This window comes from Capra hircus, chromosome 8 (assembly GCF_001704415.2).
Source record: "Capra hircus breed San Clemente chromosome 8, ASM170441v1, whole genome shotgun sequence".
Classification (NCBI taxonomy): Eukaryota; Metazoa; Chordata; class Mammalia; order Artiodactyla; family Bovidae; genus Capra; species Capra hircus.
Window position 1 is genome coordinate 16,265,835 of NC_030815.1, and position 8,145 is coordinate 16,273,979.

General features: G+C 39.6%; 1 pseudogene; it reads right to left on the reverse strand.

Moving 5' to 3' along the window:
- On the reverse strand, window positions 3,734-4,415 carry LOC108636652 (annotated as a pseudogene).

Sequence of the window (8,145 nt, forward strand, 5' to 3'; positions counted from 1 at the left end):
GTCCATGGGGTTGCAAGAGTCGGACACCACTGAGTGACTAACACTTTCACTTTCCAAAACAGAAACTTCTGAACAACTGGAAACATAAAAGAATTCCCTAAATGTCATGAAGGACATCCCTGATAAACCTAGAGCTAAAATCACAGTTAAAGGTGAAATATTGAAGGATTTTCCTGAAACTTGGAATAACATAAGGTTAGCCACTGCTGATATATTTATTCAGCACTTTCCTGGATGTCCTAGTAGCGCAGTAAGGCAAGAGGAAGAAATAAAGACCATAAAAGAAGAGGGCAGCTATCTCTATTCACAGACTGCTTATGTGGAAAATTCTACGGAATCTACAAAACAACTATTAGAATGAACAGCTAAACTTAGAAAGGTTGCAGGATATGTTAATAGTTAAAGTCAATTATATTTTTTTGACTACTAGTGGTATCAACTGGAAAATTAAAAGAAAATTTTCATTTACAAAGCATCAAAAATATAGCATACATACTAGGAAACAAATTTAACAAAACTCTTCGAATTCTGCAATGAAGACTCCAATACCCTGCTCAGAGTGACTAAAGAAGACCTAAACAAACAGAGAGAGATACTATACTTATGGATTGGGATATTCAACAATGCTTAGATGTCAATTCTCACCAAAATAATCTATAAAGTCAATGCAATCCTAATTAGAATTCCACTAGGACTTTTGTAGAAATAGACAAGTCAGTTTAAAAATTTATATGGAAATAGGAAATGGCATAGAGGAGCAAAAGCAAGCTTGAAAAGAAAGAATAAAACTGGAACAGAAAAACTGCCTGATGCCACCTTACTAAGAAGTTTCAGGACAATATGGTATTAGCATGGGATTGACCATATAGTCAACAGAACTAAACAGAGAGTCTAGAAGCAGGCCCACCTTTACATGACCCTTCAAATTTTTTCACAAAGGCACCAAAGAAATTCATGAAGAAATCAAAGTAACAAATGATGTTACTTAAACAACTGTATATTCATAAAGAAAAGCTACACTTTGACCACTACTTCATATTATATGCAAAAAAATGGGGCCGTAATATATATCTAACTACAGATGCTAAAATTTGAAAGCATCTAAGAAAGTAGGACTACCACATGAAGTTAGGAAATATCTCATCAACAGCACACAGAAAGCAATAACCACAAAAGAAAAAAAACTGATGTTTTATATTTCATCAAAATTAGAAACATATGCTTATCAAAGGACACCATTATAGGGATTTCCCTGCTGGTCCAGGGGCTAAGACTCCATGCTCCCAATGTAGGGGGCCCGGGTTCAATCCCTGGTCAGGGAATTAGATCTCACATGCTGCAATTAAGACCTGGCACAGCCAAATAAGTAAATAAATAAACATTTTTTAAAAGACACTATTAATTAAATAAATAGCCAAGCAACAAAGTGGGAAAAAATATTCACAAAATATGTACAATATCTGACAAATGATTGGTTTTGAGGATGCATGAGGAAATTTCACAACTCAATAATAAAAGGCAAATAACCCATTTCAAAAATAAACAAAAGTCTTGAACAGATACTTTGGAAAAGATACCAAGTGGGTAGAAAGCACCTAAAAACTGCTCCATATAATCATTCTTCATAGAAATGCATCTTAAAGCTACCAATGAGATATGACTACAGACCCACCGAAATAGCTAAAAGACCAATACAGCAGTTGTTGAAAAGAAAGTGCATTAACTGTAATTCTTAAAAACTATAAGCATTTTACAAAGGGATATGAAAGCATTAGGTCTACAAAATGTAGAGGAAATTTCATAGATTCATAATAGTCAAAAACTGGAAATAGTCAAGATGTTTATTAATAGGAGAATAGAGTTTTATAAAACACTGAGGTATATCTAAATACAATGAAATACTACTCACTGGTAACAATGTATTATTATGCTGAATGAAAGAATACCCTCACAAAAGAGTACATACCCTAGGCTTTGATAGAAAATTCTAGAACAGGTAAAACTAAAATATGGTAACAAAACATCAATATAGGGATTGCCACTAGAGGTAAACTCAAACTAGAAAGGGGCATGAGGAAACTTGCTAGGATTGTGGCAATGCTCTCTTTCTTGATTTGGTTTGGGCTATACAGGTGTCTCATTTGTCAAAAGTCATTGACGAGTACAGTTGGGATTTACACATTTCACTAAGTATATTTAATTACGTAAATTTTGCCTAATAAAAGCATGGTAAAAAATTAAGCTATAAGTAGTTATATGGATGTGTGTGTGCTTAGTTGCTCAGTCATGTCTGACTCTTTGCGACCCCATGGACTGTAGCCCGCCAGGCTCCTTTGTCCATGGGGATTCTCCAGACAAGAATACTGGAGTGGGTTGCCATGCCCTCCTCCAGTGGATCTTCCCAACCCAGGGATAGAACCCAGGTCTCCCAAATTGCAGGCAGAGTCTTTACTGTCTGAGACACCAGGAAAGCCCATGAATACTGGAGTGGGTAGCCTATCTCTTCTCCAGAGGATCTTCCCAACCCAGGAATTGAACTAGGATCTCCTGCTTTGCAGACAGATTCTTCACCAACTGAGCTATCAGGGAAGCCAACATATTCAGGGATAAAATGTACTAATATCTGTAACTTACATTATAATGTGTCAAAATTGATGGATAAATAGATATGTGATGAAGCAAGTTTCAGTTCAGTTCAGTTGCTTAGTCGTGTCCGACTCTGCAACCCCATGAATCACAGCACGCCAGGCCTCCCTTGTCCATCACCAACTCCCGGAGTTCACTCAGACTCACGTCCATCGAGTCTGTGATGCCATCCAGCCATCTCATCCTCGGTCGTCCCCTTTTCCTCCTGCCCCCAATCCCTCCCAGCATCAGAGTCTTTTCCAATGAGTCAACTCTTCGCATGAGGTGGCCAAAGTACTGGAGTTTCAGCTTTAGCATCATTCCTTCCAAAGAAATCCCAGGGCTGATCTCTTTCAGAATGGACTGGTTGGATCTCCTTATAGTCCAACAGACTCTCAAGAGTCTTCTCCAACGCCACAGTTCAAAAGCATTAATTCTTCGGTGCTCAGCCTTCTTCACAGTCCAACTCTCACATCCATACATGACCACAGGAAAAACCATAGCCTTGACTAGACGGACCTTGGTCGGCAAAGTAACGCCTCTGCTTTTGAATATACTATCTAGGTTGGTCATAACTTTTCTTCCAAGGAGTAAGAGTCTTTTAATTTTATGGCTGCAGTCACCATCTGCAGTGATTTTGGAGCCCAAAAAAAATAAAGTCTGACACTGTTTCCACTCTTTCTCCATCTATTTCCCATGAAGTGATGGGACCAGATGCCATGATCTTCGTTTTCTGAATGTTGAGCTTTAAGCCACCTTTTTCACTCTCCTCTTTCACTTTCATCAAGAGGCTTTTTAGCTCCTCTTCACTTCCTGCCATAAGGGTGGTGTCATCTGCATATCTGAGGTTATTGAGTTTTCTCTTGGCAATCTTGATTTCAGCTTGTGTTTCTTCCAGTCCAGCATTTCTCATGATGTACTCTGCATAGAAGTTAAATAAGCAGGGTGACAATATACAGCCTTGACATACTCCTTTCCCTATTTGGAACCAGTCTGTTGTTCCATGTCCAATTCTAACTGTTGCTTCCTGACCTGCATACAGATTTCTCAAGAGACAGGTTAGGTGGTCTGGTATTCCCATCTCTTTCAGAATTTTCCACAGTTTATTGTGATCCACACACTCAAAGGCTTTGGCATAGTCAATAAAGCAGAAATAGATGTTTTTCTGGAACTCTCTTGCTTTTCCCATGATCCAGCAGATGTTGGCAATTTGATCTCTGGTTCCTCTGCCTTTTCTAAAACCAGCTTGAACATCAGGGAGTTCATGGTTCACATACTGCTGAAGCCTGGCTTGGAGAATTTTGAGCATTACTTTACTAGCATGTGAGATGAATGCAAGTGTGCGGTAGTTTGAGCATTCTTTGGCATTGCCTTTCTTTGGGATTGGAATGAAAACTGACCTTTTCCAGTCCTGTGGCCACTGCTGAGTTTTCCAAATTTGCTGGCATATTGAGTGCAGCACTTTCACAGCATCATCTTTCAGGATTTGAAACAGCTCAAACTGGAATTCCATCACCTCCACTAGCTTTGTTCATAGTGATGCTTTCTAAGGCCCACTTGACTTCACTTTCCAAGATGTCTGGCTCTAGATTATTGATCACATCATCATGATTATCTGGGTCGTGAAGATCTTTTTTGTACAGTTCTTCTGTGTATTCTTGCCACCTCTTCTTAATATCTTCTGCTTCTATTAGGTCCATACCATTTCTATCCTTTATCGAGCCCATCTTTGCATGAAATGTTCCCTTGGTATCTCTAATTTTCTTGAAGAGATCTCTAGTCTTTCCCATTCTGTTCTTTTCCTCTATTTCTTTGCATTGATCGCTGAAGAAGGCTTTCTTATCTCTTCTTGCTATTCCTTGGAACTCTGCATTCAGATGCTTATATCTTTCCTTTTCTCCTTTGCTTTTTGCCTCTCTCCTTTTCACAGCTATTTGTAAGGCCTCCCCAGACAGCCATTTTGCTTTTTTGCATTTCTTTTCCATGGGGATGGTCTTGATCCCTGTCTCCTGTACAATGTCACAAACCTCAGTCCATAGTTCATCAGGCACTCTATTTATCAGATCTAGGCCCTTAAATCTATTTCTCACTTCCATGGTATAATCATAAGGGATTTGATTTAGGTCATACCTGAATGGTCTAGCAGTTTTCCCTACTTTCTTCAATTTAAGTCTGAATTTGGTAATAAGGAGTTCATGATCTGAGCCACAGTCAGCTCCTGGTCTTGTTTTGTTGACTGTATAGAGCTTCTCCATCTTTGGCTGCAAAGAATATAATCAATCTGATTTCGATGTTGACCATCTGGTGATGTCCATGTGTAGAGTCTTCTCTTGTGTTGTTGGAAGAGGGTGTTTGCTATGACCAGTGTGTTCTCTTGGCAAGACTCTATTAGTCTTTGCCCTGCCTCGTTCCGCATTCTAAGGCCAAATTTGCCTGTTACTCCAGGTGTTTCTTGACTTCCTACTTTTGCATTCCAGTCTCCTATAATGAAAAGGACATCTTTTTTGGGTGTTAGTTCTAAAAAGCAAGTTTAGTAAAATATTAATGGCAGAATTGGGGTGGTGTGTATAATGCTCCACAGTACTACTTCACTCGGTTCTTGACACTTTCTAACTCTCAGAGTTTAAGTGGCTAACTCCTACCAAAAGAAAAAAAAAACAACATTGATTAGCCAAGTAATGACACGGTACTACCACAGGTTCTTAGAGAAAACTTTTGAGATGGAATGATGAAAATCAATACAAGAAAGATATATGCCTATGCTTTACACTCAGTTTTGTCTGATTCCTTGTGACCCCACAGACTGTAGCCCACCAGTCCTCTGTCCATGGGACTTTTCAAGCTAGAACACTGGAGTGGATTGCCATTTCCTCCTCCAGGGGATCTTCCCGACCCAGGGATCGAACCCATGTCTCCTGAATCTCCTGTATTGCAGGCAGATTCTTTACACACTGAACCATCCCCTAAGATAATTATTTCCTAGAAGAACAGCAAAATGTAGACTGAAATATGTTTGGCTGCTTAAGCCAGACTCTTCCTACAGTATTTCTAATTTCTACAATTACATATAGTTCCTACTGTGTGTCACTTTATAAAGATCTGTATTTACTGTATTTTAATACTCACATTGTGAGATAGGTATTACTGTCTCTGTTTTACAAATGAGCATTAAGCTTCCTGAGGTGAACAGCTGTCATGGAGTAGAGCCAGGGTTTCAAATCAGGGCAGCCTCCCAAATCCATGCTGCCCACCGCTATGCTCCACTTACTGTCTTTAAACTTCCAGGAGCAGAAGAACTCAAATCATCGAGGTTAGTGTGTTCCATTGCTGAGCACTTCTGTTTCATCTATTTCTTTTCCTTGGTCTATAATTGGACTCTGAAACATCTGCAAAATACAGAGCCTATATTTTTGCCAAGGTGTCCTTCTTGTCAAATTGAGCAAACTTTGTCCTTCCAAAGTTCTAGTCCTTTATGGACATCTTGAGAGACAACTTGACAAAAAAGAGAAGACAAAGAGAGGGCTGGCAGAGAGACCCAAAGAGAAAGAGAGATGGTCCTAATGTCAGGAGAAAGCAGGTGTCTAACTGTGGGCCAAAATGTTAAATTACTAGAGCAATTCAGTTTCCCAATTTGCCATAATGCCAGCTACACAGAAATAACAAAGACCTGCATCTATCAGCAAACAGCTGAAGATAATTTTCAGCAACACTGTGCCCAAAGCAAAGAAAGGCATTCTAAAGATCTCATTAAACCTTTAGAGCCTGAATGATCAACTGATTTCATTGTAAGCCACAGACTTTGCCTCCTGCACTCTCCAAAGCATCTCTTAGCTCAACAGTTTCCTGGGAAAGTGATATGTCACACTGAGCAAATCTACTTGGCAGGCATCATAAAACTGATCCATGCTATTCCTTGCTCAGAGATCTCAGAAACATTTCCTTCTGTCTGTCCTGTTTGAGGCTTCATGTTGTGTGTTTGAGGGTCTGCTCTTTCCAAAGGGCCAAAGTATAAAAGATAAATCTTTGGATATGAGTGAAGTTTCTGATATGGCTTATCAATTGAGACAATCAGTGACAAAGGTGTTTCTGAAACTTTCTGTAACATCAGTTTCCTACCTCTTTAATTAGGAATATCAATACCTTTTCAATGGACATAAATTTGAGCAAACTCCAGGACACAGTGATGGACAGGGAAGCCTAGTGTGCTGCGGTCTATGAAGTTGCAAAGAGTTGGACACAGCCAAGCAACTGAACAACAAAAATAACTTTTCTGTGGCTTCCCAGGTAGCTCAGTGGTAAAGAATCTGCCTGCCAACATAAGAGACATGGGTTCAATCCCTTGGTCAGGAAAATCCCCTGGAGTAGGAAATGGCAACCCACTCACTATTCTTGCCTGAGAATCCCATGGACAGAGGAGCCTGGCGGGCTACAGTCCATGGGGTTACAAAGAGTCAGACATGACCTAGCACTCACTCACTCATACCTTTTCAGAGTGATTTCATGTTTTAGAGAACCATCATGAACTTTCTAAAGAAAAAGAAATGCTTCTCACAAGTGTTTGGGCTGACTGGGTACCATTCATTAAATGGTACATTGAACCTGTATTTTAAGAGGCCTGGTGGTGTTCCCTCTCAAAATTCCTTCACTGCATATCATAAAGCACAAATTCTCTTTCTCTCTCTCTCTCAGACACACACACACACACATTTCAACACTTCTTCATCACTAATCTAGTAACTGGGTTTAATGAATGTAAACTACTCTGAATTCCATCTTCCTACTGAGCGATCTCAGAGAAAGTGTCCAACCCAGGGACACTTATTTCCATAACTCCAAGACTCTAAAATCGATGGAACCACTCTTTTTTCCCTAGTTCTGCAGAGTTCAAATGGGACGAGGTTCCTCTTAAAGCTACTGTACTCTTTATTCCACATGTTAGTGGGAAGACGGTAAGAACGCAGAAAACAGGAGAAATGTGAAGGAACTGTATTGAAAGACTGAGTTCCATCTGTGGACTTAAAAGTATCTTTTGATCCCCTGAACTTAGCCCTCAGGTCAATAGATTACCAAGTCTGCCTGCAAAGTGGCGAGGTCTGCATCTGCCTTCCAAACCTGCAACCAGCTAATCTGAATGACAGACCAACTCCTTTCCCAGGTAACTCTTACCAGCCAACTGTCAGCTCTCAAGTGTCGCATCAAATTTAGAAGACGAGATGTATGTATTAGCCCACAAAGAAAGAAACCACCCCCATAAAAAAATTCTATCAAAAGAGAACAGCCCCAGCCCTGCTTTAAAAACACAGAGACTAATAGCATCAATCTTGAACAGCATTTGAATGGCATTTGAAATAACAACAGAAGTCTGATTTCATAAGAAAAATTCTTATAATGAAAATCATCTCTGCCTTCCATCAACTCACTCATGGCATGGGAAACAGAAATTCTTAAAATTGGAATGTTTGTGTTGTATGTTTGTTTTTAGCTGTCTGGGGTTTTTAGCTGTTTTGGTTTTCTGTTTCA